Below are 17,818 nucleotides of genomic sequence, written 5' to 3'. Positions count from 1 at the left end.
TAGTAAGTCAAAAGGTGACGATTGGTATAAATGTTTCAAAGATGGCCAAACAGACGTTGAAGACGACGTCCGCCCTGGATGCCCCAGCACGTAAATTACTGGTGACAATATGGAAGAAGTAAAGAAAATGATTGTGGAAAATGACTGAATCACCATCAGAGAGGTTGCTGAAGATGTTGGCAAACACTTTAGCTCACGCCAAGCAATTTTTTCAGATGTTTTGAACATGAAACTTGTAGCAGCAAAGTTTGTTCCAAAATTGTTTATTTTCAACCAAAAGTGACATTGCATAGACATTACTCAGGAATCGCTGAATGAAGTCTACTTCTAAAGAAGGTTACAACAGGTGATGAAACATGAGTATACAGGTATGACATCAACTGTTTTCTTCTATTACAATGGAATGATGTGTCAGGAGTTCCTCCTTTATAGTCGTATGATCAGTAAGAAACGCTGCCTGGAAGTTATGCACCGTTTGCATGAAACGGTCTGAAGAAAACGACCACAACTGTGGCAAAACCACTAGTGGACATTTCATCACAATAATGCTTCCGCTCAGTGCTTGTTCATGATATTTTTGTGGCAAAAAACAAAACAGTTGTGTTTCCCCAGCCACTGTATCCACTAGATATGGTCCACAGTGACTTCTTTCTATTCTCAGGGATGAAGAGAATCATGAAAGGACATTGTTTTGCCACCACTGATGAGATGATAATGGAATTCTTGCAGGAGCTGAACACCATAACGAAAAGTGAGTTCTAGAAGTGCATCCAAGATTGGAAAAAGTGCTGGCACAAGTGTGTTATATCTGAAAGGGATTACTTTGGAGGGGACAAAGTTGATGTTGATGAATAAATAAAGATTCTTTAAGAAAAATAAAAAATCCCATTACTTTTTTCATCCTACCTCATTTTGTGCCAGCCAAAATCACAATGCCAGTGCTGCAGTTTGACTGGTAGACAGGTGTGTGATGATGTGCCAGTTGAGGTAAGTAGAGGGAGACAAGAGATAGAAGCAGGAGGCAGTGTTGGGTAAAGGTGACTGATGGCTCATAGGAGGGCAGGACACATGGGATAGGAATGTGAGAGGGATGGGAATGCAACACACTGGAACCGGAGTTGGTTTGACTGGCGGACTATGACTGGGGCATGAAGAGGGGGATTCAGAGGGGTGACAAGATACAAGAAGGGGAGATGGTTGAGTAGCAGGTGTGGGTGGTGTGGCTTAGCAGAGGATGAGGCCAGGAGAATTACAGGAATGGAGGATATATTGCAAGAATAACTCCCATCTGAAAACTGGAGGGGGAGATCCATATGAAACAGGTTATGAGGCAGCCTTGGAACACAGCATATTGTGCTCAGCAGCATTTCTGCCATTGGTTGGTCAACTTTGCTGTTGGCCACAGTTTGGCAGTGGTCATTCATTCTGATAGAGAACTGGTTGGTGGTCATGCTCACATAAAATTCTATACAGAAATTTGAACAAAGCTGGTATATGACACAGCTGCTTTCACAGGTGACCATTGCCTCTGATGGGACAGGATATAAGCCTATGACAAGACTAGAGTAGATGTGCTGGGTGGGTGAACTGGGTAGATCTTGTGATCCCAGTGGCAAGAGGCTGGGAGTGGGGGTGGCAGAGGGATGGACCAAGACGTTTTCTAGGTTGGGTGGGTAGTGGAATACCACTTAGAGACGGGTGGGTAGGATGTCCCTCATTTCCAGACACAGTGATAATCGAAGCCCTGGTGAAGGTCATGGTTCAGGTGCTCCTGTCCAGGATAATATTGTTGGATTAGGGAGGTACTTCTTTGCAGCCGGTTCCTGAGACTAGTGGGAGGATTAGGAAGTCATGAGAATATAGTATGGGAAATGTTTTTGTGGACTGTGTTTGAGGAACAGCATCTGTCTATGAAGGACTTTGTGAGATCTTCAGCATACTGGGCAAGGCAACTCTTGTCACTGCAGATATTGCATCCATGAGTGGCCAGGCTGTATAGAACAATTTTTTAGTGTGAGAGGCATGACAGAAGTCAAATAGCAGTTGCTGTTGATGGTGAATGGGCTTGATGTGGACAGAGGTATGGATGGAGCCATCACAGAGATGGAAATAAACATCCAGGAAGGTGGTGCATTGGGCTTAGGAAGACCAGGTGAAGCAGATGGGTTGAAGGTGTTGAGCTTGTGAAGGAATGAGGAGAAGGTGTCATGGCTCTAGGTCCAGGTTGTGAAGATATCATCAGTGAACCTAGACCAGATTGGGGGGAGGGGGGGGGTTAGGGAAGCTATCAGTTTTTCCTATGATGGCCCATAAATAGATATGCATAGGGTAGTGCCATGCAAGTGTTCATGACCAATCCGTATAGTTTTTTTACATATCTTCCCCTCAAAGGAGAAGAAATTGTGTCGAGGATGTAGTTGATTAGATATATAAATAATGAGGTAGTGAGTTTGGAGTTGGAAGTATATCGGGAGAGGCAGTGTTCATTAACAGCTTTGTCGTGGGTATGGCATTGTTAGTGTATAGGAAAGTGGCATCATCAGTGATGAGTGGGGATCCAGGTGGAAATGGTCGAGAATCAGTGAAGGTAGTGGTTTTATCTTTAACACGAGAGGCTAGGCTATGGGCTGTTTGTTACAGGAGCTCATTGACAAGTGCGGAGATTCTTTCAGTGGGAGCACAGTAATACACTACTGACTATTAAAATTTCTACACCACGAAGATGACGTGCTACAGACGCGAAATTTAACTGACAGGAAGAAGATGCTATGATATGCAAATGATAACCTTTTCTCTGAAAAGCATTCACACAAGGTTGGCACTAGTGGCAACACCCTCAACATGCTGACATGAGGAAAGTTTCCAATCGATTTCTCATACACAAACAGCAGTTGACCGACTTTGTCTCGTGAAACGTTGTTGTGATGCCCCGTGTAAGGCGGAGAAATGCGTACCATCACGTTTCCGACTTTGATAAAGGTCGGATTGTAGCCTATTGTAATTGCTGTGTATCGTATCGTGACATTGCTGCTCGCGTTGGTCGAGATCCAATGACTGTTAGCAGAATATGGAATCGTTGGGTTCAGGAGGGTAATACGGAACACCGTGCTGGATCCCAATGGCCTCGTATCACTAGAAGTCGAGATGACAGGCATCTTATCCGCATGGCTGTAACAGATCGTGCAGCCACATCTCGATCCCTGAGTCAACAGATGGGGACATTTGCAAGACGACAACCATTTGCACAAACAGTTTGACGATGTTTGCAGCAGCATGGACTATCAGCTCGGAGACCATGGCTGCGGTTACCCTTGACGCTGCATCACAGACAGGAGCGTCTGCAATGGTGTACTCAACGACGAACTTGGGTGCACGAATGGCAAAACGTCATTTTTTTGGATGAATCCAGGTTCTGTTTACAGCATCATTATGGTCGCATCCATGTTTGGCGACATCGCGGTGAACGCACATTGGAAGCGTGTATTCGTCATCGCCATACTGGCTTATCACCCGGCGTGATGGTATGGGGTGCCACTGGTTTCACGCCTTGGTCACCTCTTGTTCACATTGACGGCACTTTGAACAGTGGACGTTACATTTCAGATGTGTTACACCCCGTGGCTCTACCCTTCATTCGATCCCCTGAAACCCTACATTTCAGCAGGATAATGCACAACCGCATATTGCAGGTTCTGTACGGGCCTTTCTGGATACAGAAAATGTTCGACTGCTGCCCTGGCCAGCACATTCTCCAGATCTCTCACCAATTGAAAACGTCTGGTCAATGGTGGCCGAGCAACTGGATTGTCACAATACGCCAGTCACTACTCTTGATGAACTGTGGTATCATGCATGCTGCATGGGCAGCTGTACCTGTACACGCCATCCAAGGTCTGTTTGACTCAATGCCCAGGCGTATCAAGGCCCGTTATTACAGACAGAGGTGGTTGTTCTGGGTACTGATTTCTCATGATCTATGCACCCAAATTGCGTGAAAATGTAATCACATGTCCGTTCTAGTGTAATATATTTGTCCAATGAATACCCGTTTATCATCTGCAATTCTTCTTGGTGTAGCAATTTTAATGGCCTGTAGTGTAAGTTACAGTAGGGTATCCAGGATTGTTGGATTCAGGGAAAGGTGGTTGTGCAGGATGTTGGGGTGTGGAAGGAGGCTGATTCACGCGAAAGATTATGTGATGGGATTTGAATAGGGATTGGAGGTTATATTGGAACTCTGGGATGATATCACCATGGCAGAGCTGGTAGTTCGAGGAGTCAGACAATTGGCAGATGCCTTCTGTCACGTACTCACATATTCCAGAGAGACACCACACAAAGTCCCAAAAAAACAATCACCAAAAACTGCACAAGTAATTCTATGTTTCACACAAATTTTGAGTCCAGAATTCACACTCAAGAAACAGCATCTAAGTCCCTAGAAGTTTCAACCTATTCAACTTGCACCCTCAATGAATTTTCAAAGACTAATGATTGTTAAACCAAGCCAAGCACCATTATGGCTGCATAGTCCACTCATCATCCTACAACTATCAAGCGGTCACCAACACACACCCTCAAAATAGAATAAAAATAAATAAATATTGGTGCGCTTCTGCTCATGCTTAAGTGCACTCTGTGCTGTCAAGAATACTGCCTCAATTAAAGCATTTAAGAAATGACTACCATCAATTTTAAATGTAATATGGAGAAATTTCTCGGATCTCTTTGTGACATCTCATTTAAGTATTCATCCAGCAATGAATAAATTACATGAATGCACATTTACATCTGGTTATGCAACTTATTTAAACTCAACTTAAAATTACAAATACTTCTTAAAAATAGAATCATGGTTGCTCATATATTAGCTGCTTTCGTGTTACATTTGTGTGGGCAGAATTCATAGTAATTGCACAATATGCATTTGAAGTAAAATTGCAAATGATTGTTACAAAAATGTCTGATTGTCGAAGCAGTGTATTGGTAGCAATTGTTGACATCATCTCCTTTCACAAGATACATCATACACTGAAGCACCAAAGTACAGGCATGCATATTCAAACACAGAGATATGTAAATAGGCAGAATATGGTGCTGTAGTAGGTAACACCTATGTAAGACAGCAAGGGTCTGGTGCAGTTGTTATATCAGTTACTGCTGCTACAATGGCAAGTTATCAAAATTTAAGTAAGTTTGAATGTGGTGTTATAGTCGGCGCACAACCAATGGGGCACAGCATCTCCGAGATAGTGACGAAGTGGGGATTTTCCCATACAACCATTTCACAAGTATGCCCCGAATATCAGGAATCCAGTAAAACATCAAATCTCTGACATCGCTGCAGCAGGAAAAATATCCTGCAAGAACGGGACCAATGACAACAGAAGAGAATCATGAATCATTCAACGTGACAGAAGTGCAACCCTTCCGCAAATTGTTGCAGATTTCAATGGGCCATCAACAAGTGTTAGCCTACGAACCATTCAACGAAACATCATTGATATAGGCTTTCGGAGCCAAAGACCCACTCGTGTACCCTTGATGACTTCACGACACAAAGCTTTACACCTCACCTGGGCCCATCAACACAAAAATTGGACTGCTGATAACTGTAAACATATTGCCTGGTCGGATAAGTCTCATTTCTAATTGCATCACATGGATAGACGCATATGACTATGGAGACAATCTCACAAATCGATGGACTGTGCATGTCAGCAGGGGACTGTTCAAGCTGGTGGAGGCTCTTTAATGGCGTGATGTGTCTGCAGTTGGAATGATATGGGACCCCTGATATGTCTAGATAAGACTCTGACAAGTGATACATATGTAAGCATCCTGTCTGATCACCTGCATCCATTCATGCCCATTGTGCATTCCAATGGACTTGGGCAATCCCAGCAGGACAATGTGACACCCCACACATCCATAGGTGCTACAGAGTGGCTCCAGTAACACACTTCTGAGTTTAAACACTTACACTGGCCACTGAACTGCCCACACATTAACATTATTGAGCATATCTGGGATGCCTTGCAACATGTTGTTCAGAAAAGATTCCCACCCCCTGGTACTCTTACAAATTCATGGACAACCCTGTTGCATTCGTGGTGTCAACTCCCTCCAACACTACTTCAGACATCAGCTGAGTCAATGCTATGTTATGTTGCGGCACTCCTGCATTCTTACGGAGAACCTACATGATATTAGACAGATGTACCAGTTTCTTTGGCACTTCAGTGTTTGTACATATTGCTTCATTGGTTACATTTCTTGGTTATTAATTTTCAAAATTACTGTAATTAAAACATGTATCACAAGCTGCAACATAGTTGCTGATTAAAACTGATCCGGAAGTGTTGAATAAATTTCTTTTATTTCTGTCAATGATCACAAAACAGCTGGTCCTTAGAGTACTGTTTTCAGTCAGCAATGATCATCTCCAGAACTCCAGCAAAACATGGAATATGAAATACAGATGTAGACAGATTACATCTTAAAACAATAAAATGTGCCATAGTGAAAAATTATTTTTTCATTGACTTGTAAACATGTGCTTAAAATATGTCTTCTGCTGTAGAAAACACACTAACATCCAAACAACACACACACACATAGCTACTGCCTCAGTGTGTGATGAAGCAGCAATCTGTCGGGGTAGGTAGTGCCTTTCCATATTATTGTTATCCCATCTTGGACTTTCCATTTTTGGTTAGGAAAGACATTACCCTTCCCAGCAGATTGCTACTTCATCACACACTGAGACAGTAGCCATGTGTGTGAGTTGTGTGAGTATGTGAGTGTTTTCTACTGCGGAAGGACTTGGTCCAAAAGCTTTAATATGTTAGCAGTCTTTTTCATTGTACTTGTCCTAATCATATACATGTACAGGTTTAACAGAATGATGTTTTAAAAATTTGGGAAATTGCAGAAAATGAAATTTTGACCATTTTGGTAAAAAGGAACCTATACATGGAAATACAAAATAAAGATTTACAGTCACCATGGGGCTATTAAAAATGTATGAGAAGTTACCAGCAAGATTCTCAGTGAACATTTGGACTGAAATTCTTGGAGATCACATAACTGGACCCCTTATTTTACAAGATCATTTGAATGGTGCAGGGTTTTTGAAAATTTTTGACAATGCTTTGACTGAGGTGGCATTTACACTGCGCACTGGGCTGGATCATGCCTAGCTGTCTCAAGCTACCATTCTGAGAGTTCACACTCAGAAGGGCGAAAAAATGGGAAAATCCAATTCCAGATTTTCATACTGTAAAAACTCTTGGCAGTTTATAAGATAAAACCATGACATTTTTTTTCTACCCTTACAAGCTTAACTTTCCTCCTGAAAGAAGAAAATGCATACTTTTCATTTTGTGTGATTTTTTTTAGTCTCGTATATTTTCTCAATCGATCTTGAAAAAAGTATGCAGATAAAAAATCTAATTTTTGTACATGTGTTAGCGTAGCATTTTAGCTTATTAATAAACCATTTATTTTTTCATGATTTGTGACAATCACTGTGAAATGATGCTATTTGTTGACCACGTCCACTTGATTTACAAACCTTATAGTGAAAAGGTTTGATAGCATGTAGTTTACTGTTAGATACATTTTAGACCACACATTATTGTGATTGAAATATAACTGAAAGCACAAAAACTTTTTTGCTAGGCAGCTGTGTTAACCAATGCGCCTTCTGGTCACAGCATTTGCCTCAATTGCGCAGACTATCTCATCACACCTCCTGGCAGACTTACATTCTCACCAGGCACCACTAATCTGGAGTCCCTGTCCACATCTTTCATGCTCACCATTTTGAGATTCCACAGGCGGTCAAATGTGATTGTGCATCCACACTGAAGGTGGTGGATTCATTGCCCATCGAGATGTATCAATTAAACGAATGCATGGTGTCTGTTCTTTCGGATACATTCCGTCTGTCATACATTTTCACTCATTGCTGCTGATTCCACAATAAGTCCCAATGCAGTCGATATCAACAGTTCCTTTCCTTCCCCCACTCATCCCCCCCTCCATCTTCAATTTACATAGTATGTGTCACAGCTGTGCATTCCACATGGTTCCAAAGGAACAGACACCTCACATTCATATAACTGAGTTGCCTTGATTTTGGATACTGAATCCACAACATTCTGTGCAGATGCACAATCATGTTCAACCTCCAATGGGAATATCAAAGTAGCGAGCATGAAGAACATAGATGTGGACTGCTGATAGGTTGCGCTAGCTGAGAATGTACACTCCTGCCATCGCCGTGTATTTTGCGGTGGATGGTTAATGACACCACCTGTGGGATGCACAATGCAGTAAACTTACGAGTAGTTCCAAATTCACTGACAGATGTCAGGGCGGAGCTAAGTGCCACTGTCCGTCTGTTGCGGAAACATAATGGTAAGCGACGGAGAGAATGGCGGCAAGTAAAAACATCTCCGAGATTATGGCAACAGTGAACATGGCAGAAGACGAGGGATGTACTTCCAATGATACTAATATATTCGAGAGGGATCCAGAATACATTCCTAACGATTCAGATGACTCAGAGGTATGTTATTTTGTAAATATACTGTCTTTAGTACGTTTCACGAACATAATGGTACGTACATGTACATACCATTATGTTCCTGAAGTACGTTAATTTTGAGCTTATTTTAGAATGGCTACATTTTTTTGGCTGAGTGCTATGTGAATGCGCATTTCTGATTTATATTGTTACATGTAATAGTAATAATAATGGTAACGGTAATAGTAGTTTTTGTTGTTATACAGGTTAATAGCGAATCAGATCATATTGCCCAAAACAACGAACAGTGTGTCGCTCCTGCAGAAACCATTGAGGAAGGGGCTCTCGAGCAGACAAAGAGGTCGTCTCGGAAAAGGCTGAGAGTCGATTCTCAACGCAAAATTAAACAGAAGAGGCGTAATTTGGGCGAAGAGTATGTTTCTCGTACAGGAGCAACTGTAAGTAAAACAACAGTGGGACCTAATTGCCAGTGCCCTCCTAGGTAAATGTTTCGAAAAAGTAGGAGATTGGACTGTGATGAAACTATTCAAAACATTTTGGGAAGTAGGCGATTTTAACATTCAAAATGCATACTTATTTGGTGCAATGAAATCTAATACTGTTGCACGTCGCCGAAAAGCAGCTGGAGAAAATTCCCGGAGAAACTGTACTATTTCCTACAGCGTAAAAGTTAGTGGCAGTGATATAAAAGTATGCAAGAAAGCTTTTCTTGCCATTCATGGTCTACATAACAATCGCGGTCGTGTCGAAAATATACAGAAGAAAATCGTATCCGGATCGATCACGCCACTCCAGGACAAACGGGGCAAGCATACTGTACGTCCGCATGCTTACTCTGAAACTAGTGTTAACCATGTCAGGGAACACATCGACAAAATACCGAAATACGAGAGTCATTACAGACGCTCAAAGAGTCATGCCAGATTGTACCTGGGCACATATGCAACAATCGCCTCCTGTTATGAGCACTATAAGAATATTTTCTGCAGGGAGGTGACCTATGAGCCTGTATCTGCAGACAAGTACAGGCGAATTTTCACTGAAGAGTATAACATAGGAGTAAAGTCACCAAAGAATGATATGTGTAAGACTTGTGACATGCTCAAAGCGCAAATTGAGAGCACTGATGCCCCCCAACTGAAAGTAAGTCTGGAGCATCAGTTGGAATTACACCACCGTCGGGCAGAAGCAGTGCAAGCTAACATTGCCATCCAGACAAAGCGAGCAGAAGCATACAGTAATCTACAGGTTGTGACTTTTGACTTGCAGCAGACTCTCCCACTTCCTAAGTTAAATTGTGGTCCAGCTTTTTACAAAAGGAAGATTTGGTTGTATAATCTCAATGTTCATGATTGTGTCAAGAAGAAAGGGCACTGCTTTTTGTGGAATGAGACTACTGCTGCCCATGGATCAGAGGAAATTTTGAGCTGCCTTTTACGTTACTTTGAGAAAAACGACAAAAAAGGAGAGACCCTCATGGCGATATCTGATAACTGCTGTGGCTAAATTAAGAACTGGAACATGGTACGGTTTTGGAAATATCTAATTTCAACTGGTAGATTTCGTGTGAGTGAACACCACTTCCCTGTGAGGGGGGATACGATGTTGCCGTCCAATACAGATTTCGCGACAATTGAAAATTATGTTTGCCGACAAGTAAAAGATGTGTACAGTCCAGATCAGTGGTGCGAGATCATCAAGAAGTCGGCTAAGAAGAATCCGTTGCTTGTATATAATATGAAAAGAGAAGATTTCTATCAAATGCGACACTCTAAAGAAGAGTTTGTCTTCAGAAAGAAGACATTTGATGGTCGGGATGTCAACCTAAGGAAAGTATGTAGGTGGAAGGCGACCTCCGAATATCCATCATCGTTATTCATCAGCGAGACATTTTGTCATGACATTTCACACGAAATAAGCTTCAGGAAACGTGGGAGGCAAGGGCCACTTCCTACACTTCGACTTAAATACAATGGGCCAAGGCTTATTGAAAAGAAGAAAGTTGCTGACATCCTGTCGCTCCTAAATTACATACCTCCTGTCCACCATGGATTTTTCCTGTCACTAAAGCCAACAGTTTTGGATGAAAAAGACATTAGTAATGAGAGTGACGAATGATATTGCAATTTCAGTAAAGTGTTGAAGACTTACTGTAAAATTTAATATGTAATGTTCTATCACTATGTGTTGTTAATGGTGTATGGTAATGTAATAATTTTTGTATATTTCATTTGTTTTAGTCAGTTGTGAATTTTCATTTATGTCTGTATAATAGAAGAAAGATGTTAGAATCACTACAGAATAAAAGGGCTGTTCAAAAAAAATTACTCAGATTTTCAGATCAATTGAAACTTCAAATGCGCTGTATCTCGAAACTGTGATTTTGGCACTTACCATTTTGTTCCCCCAAGCAGCTCAGTTCTATACTATGGGTCCATCATTTTATATATACACTCCTGGAAATTGAAATAAGAACACCGTGAATTCATTGTCCCAGGAAGGGGAAACTTTATTGACACATTCCTGGGGTCAGATACACACATGATCACACTGACAGAACCACAGGCACATAGACACAGGCAACAGAGCATGCACAATGTCGGCACTAGTACAGTGTATATCCACCTTTCGCAGCAATGCAGGCTGCTATTCTCCCATGGAGACGATTGTAGAGATGCTGGATGTAGTCCTGTGGAATGGCTTGCCATGCCATTTCCACCTGGCGCCTCAGTTGGACCAGCGTTCGTGCTGGACGTGCAAACCGCGTGAGACGACGCTTCGTCTAGTCCCAAACATGCTCAATGGGGGACAGATCCGGAGATCTTGCTGGCCAGGGTAGTTGACTTACACCTTCTAGAGCACGTTGGGTGGCACAGGATACATGCGGATGTGCATTGTCCTGTTGGAAGTTCCCTTGCCGGTCTAGGAATGGTAGAACGATGGGTTCGATGACGGTTTGGATGTACCGTGCACTATTCAGTGTTCCCTCGACGATCACCAGTGGTGTACGGCCAGTGTAGGAGATCGCTCCCCACACCATGATGCCGGGTGTTGGCCCTGTGTGCCTCGGTCGTATGCAGTCCTGATTGTGGCGCTCACCTGCACGGCGCCAAACACGCATACCACCATCATTGGCACCAAGGCAGAAGCGACTCTCATCGCTGAAGACGACACGTCTCCATTCGTCCCTCCATTCACGCCTGTCGCGACACCACTGGAGGCGGGCTGCACGATGTTGGGGCGTGAGCGGAAGACGGCCTAACGGTGTGCGGGACCGTAGCCCAGCTTCATGGAGACGGTTGCGAATGGTCCTCGCCGATACCACAGGAGCAACAGTGTCCCTAATTTGCTGGGAAGTGGCGGTGCGGTCCCCTACAGCACTGCGTAGGATCCTACGGTCTTGGCGTGCATCCGTGCGTCGCTGCGGTCCGGTCCCAGGTCGACGGGCACGTGCACCTTCTGACGACCACTGGCGACAACATCGATGTTCTGTGGAGACCTCACGCCCCACGTGTTGAGCAATTCGGCGGTACGTCCACCCGGCCTCCCGCATGCCCACTATACGCCCTCGCTCAAAGTCCGTCAACTGCACATAAGGTTCACGTCCACGCTGTCACGGCATGCTACCAGTGTTAAAGACTGCGATGGAGCTCCGTATGCCACGGCAAACTGGCTGACACTGACGGCAGCGGTGCACAAATGCTGCGCAGCTAGCGCCATTCGACGGCCAACACCGCGGTTCCTGGTGTGTCCGCTGTGCCGTGCGTGTGATCATTGCTTGTACAGCCCTCTCGCAGTGTCCGGAGCAAGTATGGTGGGTCTGACACACCGGTGTCAATGTGTTCTTTTTTCCATTTCCAGGAGTGTATATTTATATATATTTTTCCCAAAAAGGGAAGTAGGAGTAATCCGCTGAATTTCAGGCCTATATCAGTAACGTTGATTTGCAGTAGGGTTTTGGAACATATACTGTATTCGAACATTATGAAGTACCCCAAAGAAAACGATTTATTGACACATAGTCAGCACGATTTCAGAAGATATCGTTCTTGTGAAACACAACTAGCTCTTTATACTCATGAAGTAATAAATGCTATCGACAGTGGATGTCAAATTGATTCCATATTTTTAGATTTCCAGAAGGCTTTCGACGCTGTTCCTCACAAGCACCTTGTAACCAAACTGCGTGCCTATGGAGTATCGCCTCAGTTGTGCGACTGGATTCGTGATTTCCTGTCAGAAAGGTCACAGTTCATAGTAATAGACGGAAAGTCATCGAGTAAAACAGAAGTAATATCCAGCGTTCCCCAAGGAAGAGTTATAGGCCCTCTATTGTTCCTGATCTATATTAACGACATAGGAGACAATCTGTTTAGCCGTCTTAGATTGTTTGCAGACGATGTTGTCATTTACCGTCTTGTAAAGTCATAACATGATCAAAACGACTTGCAAAATGATTTAGATAAGATACCTGTATGGCGCGAAAAGTGGCAATTGACCCTGAATAAGGAAAAGTGTGAAGTTATTCACATGAGTACTGAAAGAAGTCAGCTAAATTTCGATTACGCGATAAGTCACACAAATCTGAAGACTGTAAATTCAACTAAATACTTAGGGATTACATTTACAAATAACCTAAATTGGAACGATCACATAGATAATATTGTGGGTAGAGCAAATCAAAGACTGTGATTCATTGGCAGAACACTTAGAAGGTGTAACAGGTCTACTAAAGAGACTGCTTACACCACACTTGTCCGCCCTATTCTGGAGTATTGGTGTGCGGTGTGGGATCTGCATCAGGTGGGACTGACGGATGACATCGAAAAAGTACAAATAAGGGCAACTCGTTTTGTATTATCGTAAAATAAGGGAGATAGTGTCACAGACATAATACGTGAAGTGGAGTGGAAATCATTAAAACAAAGGCGTTTTTCGTTGCGATGGGATCTTCTCATGAAATTTCAATCACCAGTTTTCTCCTCGGATTGCGAAAACATTCTGTTGGCACCCACCTACATAGGGAGAAATGATCATCATGATAAAATAAGAGAAATCAGGGCTCACACAGAAAAATTTAAGTGCTCGTTTTTCCCGCATGCCGATCGAGAGTGGAACAGTAGAGAGACAGCTTGAAGGTGGTTCATTGAACCCTCTGCCAGGCACTTTATTGTGAATAGCAGAGTAATCACGTAGATGTGTAGATGTATAAAACAGTCATACAGCACATACATATTCTAGATCCCATTTTGTTTACATTTATAAAAAAAATTTAACAGCAATAATACTGTAGGAAACAAAATATGTAGATAAAACAATGCTGTTAAGAAGTTAACACATTTTACTTTTTCTCTATACCTGTGTACGTTTTTTTAGTGTACCATGCCTGTTTGCTTCAGTTATTTTCGTTTGAAAGAAATCCTCTGATTGAATATAAAGGGGTTTCCAATATCAGTTGTTTGATTGACTGTTTAAACTTATCCTTCGATTTGGCATTAGTGATGTGTGGTGGTAAAGAGTTGTACAACTTTACTGCCATGTAACTACTGATTCTCTCATATTGAGTTGTGTTATGCTGTGGACGATCTTCTGGCCACATGCTTAACTATTCTGCAAGGAAGTGATTTAAACCCACAGATTTGAACAATTTCACTCAATCATCTCACTCCAACTTCCGGGATGACCAACTTTTATTCCATAGGGAACTGTTGTGCACAGCAGCTCTAGACTATAAGGAAAGAGAGGCACACAACAATCAGCTGCAATCCCACTGGTTTTCATTATTTTTGCTGATCTAGCCATCTTTTAGGGCATTTGAGGCCTCAGTTACCTTCTGCCTATACACCTGTAAGAACGTATGGTGACATGTACCACTGGGAGTCCGTTCAATTGTAACTCAGATGCATTGAAGGTGGCTATTTATTGCCGAAATCTAGATCTGCAAGAATAATGAAAACCAATGTGATTGAGGCTGACACTTGTGTACCTCTCCTTCCTGAACTTCGATGTTTCCGCACATCTAGTATCTGCGCAAATCTATTTACCCGCAACAAATTGTCTGCTCAGATGTGATATGCACAGACATTTGCGCAAGCCAATCTTTGAGTGTGGAAGGGCCTGCATGGTCTTACAGTAGGTCTCACTTTACAATTTGAAAGGCAAACAATTATTTGTTGTCCAGATCCTATAGTTAGTAGAATTTACAATTCGTTTTTGGATGTAGAAGAGGAGAATAAATTAATATAAGACGAGACTTCGCTACAGTCTACTGTAACAAAAACTTGCAATATTCGAATTAATTTTTTTCGCATTGGAGATGAAAAGTGGTAGACGCTAAAAAATATAATTTCATTTATAGATGTTTCTACATCTAAGTTTCACTAGTATGCAAGATCTTTATTTCTGATATTTTCACTTTTGAATTTCTGGGAAAGTTTTGTACCACACGGTGTAAATAATTACATACTTTAGATCGACCCAGTACTCACCGTGAAATAAGTGTCGATAGCTCTTACGAATAGTATTTTTTTTAGGAAATGAATGCAAAGATCACAAGGCTAAGTGGAACTTCCTTTCAGTGGACGTTTTCCTGATCATTCGACAACAACATTAAGTTCTCTTTGTCTCTTAGGTGTTTCCATTTCGATTTATCTACTTTAACTGAAAGAAAAATGTGCGGATTTAGTGTAGGCCCAAACACTGGAGAACAGGTAAATTAATTACTATCGACTGATGTGTTGGGTCCTCATGCAGTTCAAACTAGTTTAAATGATAAGACGGATGTGTCACTGCTTCCGTTTCATTGCAGTTCTTTTACACACCTTGTTATGCTTGTCCCCAATGACAAAGGATCCTCAATCTTTAGCAGCTGAAGGTCGAAGATAACAATAGCAGCCAGAAGTGTTTCACCCCTATCCAATTAGAGCCATCTTACATAACAATGATTTCATTGTTCTGCTGGTTTTTGTTTCACAATAATTTGATTCATCAAATTTAGAAGCACATAAGAAATAGGAGGTTATGGATTCACCCAGCGAAAATCTATTGACATTTAGCAGAGTGTTTTTCTTACATGAAGAACTAAGAAACATTCCTGAAAAACCTTATTTCACATTGCAGAACGAGTAACAATATATTTCACAATCAGCTGAAGAACATTTAAGACACAAATTTGAAAACAGTACATATTTTTACAAGAGTACAACACAAGAAGCAAATTTGTCTATAACCATGAAGTAAGCTGAATTAATGTACAGCCATTGTTTTGAAGGAGAACTTTGTCCTGAACTCACTGGCTCCAGTTAATTATAAGCAAGCTCTTGCATTCTGAGTTTTATGAACATGTGCATCTGAAGATGCTGGAAGTTTATAACATTTCTGAGACTCATCAGTAAATGGTAAGTATCGTCATTTTGGGCGATGACTTCATGTACCTTCATCACAGCTAATTCGTCCTTCTAGAGCTTTAAAAATTCTTCTTCAATATTTTGCCCACTACTTTTTTCTTTTTTTCTTAGGGATGGTGTATTTAATAATGCATTTCCCTGTGATGAGATGCCTTTCCCTCCCTCATGTATGCCACCATTCTTAGCATGCATTTCAAAAGCATGTTTATGTGTGTGTTTGTGTGTGTGTGTGTGTGTGTGTCTGTGTGTGTGTGTGTGTGTGTATTGGGAGGCTGCTTACACATGCAGGGAGAGATGATCTATGCAAGAAATTACACACAGTGGTTCATGTAACATGGGCTATACTAATGTATTATAATCAGTTCAACATATCAGAGAAACCACAAAAATGGTAGCACACAAAGGAGAAAGTGTTTTGTTATCTTGCTCTTCTTCTAGTAGTTCTTTCACCACTGACATGTCAAGGAATTTGTAATTTAATTTTGAAAAATAGAAATAAAAAACTCGAAGTATTTTTTGTGCCCAACAAGAGCTACTGGCGAAAACGGTACAGTGACAAAGACTGATTAACATCTGGTATGACACTTCTGATAAAAACACAAATAAGACATTTGATAGAAGTTGAAGTGTAGCTCCACCAGCTTGCACCATTTCGCAATGGGAATATTAAACATTCTGGATGTCGCTGGTGTGACACAGGCCAGCTCTCCCCAAGCCAATGCAGCCCAGATGCTAGTGTGAACACTTCAATGCAGAACATGGGTTTTATATCCAGGCCCGGCCTGGCCCTGCATGTCTAGGCCCAGTGCACAGTGCGAACACATCCTGAATTTCTGGAGGACGTTCCCTGGCAACTGCACACTAATTCTTAGTTTCAGAACGATGTTGCTCAAGCACACTTTGATCGACGGGCAACTTCAGCTAGCAAGTAATAGGAAGCGGATGCCCAGCCCTTTCCCTGCATGTTCCCGAGACCTCACCTGTCTTGAATTTTTCGTCTGTCGTGTTTTAAAGTTGTTACTAAAGACCTGGGAAAAAACTAAACCAATTTACTTCAAATTTTTACATATTACTCTAATATATTAGGTGATCAAAAAGTCAGTATAAATTTGAAAACTTAATAAACCACAAAATAATGTAGATAGAGAGGTAAAAATTGACACACATGCTTGGAATGACATAGGGATTTATTAGAACAAAAAACCAAAGTTCATAAAATGTCCGACAGATGTCGCTGGACAGCAAAACGGCATGACTATCGTGAATAAAAGGAGCTGTAATGAGAGAATCAGATGCGCCAGCTGTCGCAGCCATGTTGACGTTATCTGAAAAGGCGCTTTTAATGAAGCTGTATTATCAGCGTTACGATCCTATCGCCATAGGAAGGGGATTCGAATGGGTAAAAGTCCGTTGACAAATGCAGCTGTGGCGAGAATGATTTCGAAGTTCGAAGCCACGGGTTGTTTAGACGATAGACCCCGTAGTGGCCAACCGAGCACAAAGCGTAATGCTACTGAGACATTTCAGGAAGAAACGGAGACTGTAGCGGGTTCGTCTATGCACTGGGAAGTCAGCACTCGTGCAGTCGGACGTCGTACCAGCATTCCATACACTACTATTTGGTTGGCACTGAGGCGTACCCTCCGATGCTATCCGTACAAAATCCTTCGGCATCATGAACTGTTACCTGGCGATTTAGTGAAGCGGAGCGCATTTGCGGTGTGGGCGTTTCAAGAGATGGCGGAAGATGACGATTGGTTGAGTAACGTGTTGTGGACCGACTAAGCTCATTTCACGCTCTGAGGGTCTGTCAACGCCGACAACTGCAGAATTTGGGCTACCGAAAATCCTAGAACTG

This window comes from Schistocerca cancellata, chromosome 1, assembly GCF_023864275.1.
Source record: "Schistocerca cancellata isolate TAMUIC-IGC-003103 chromosome 1, iqSchCanc2.1, whole genome shotgun sequence".
NCBI lineage: Eukaryota > Metazoa > Arthropoda > Insecta > Orthoptera > Acrididae > Schistocerca > Schistocerca cancellata.
The sequence above is the reverse complement of the archived record's forward strand: the minus strand, read 5'-3'. Positions refer to the sequence as shown.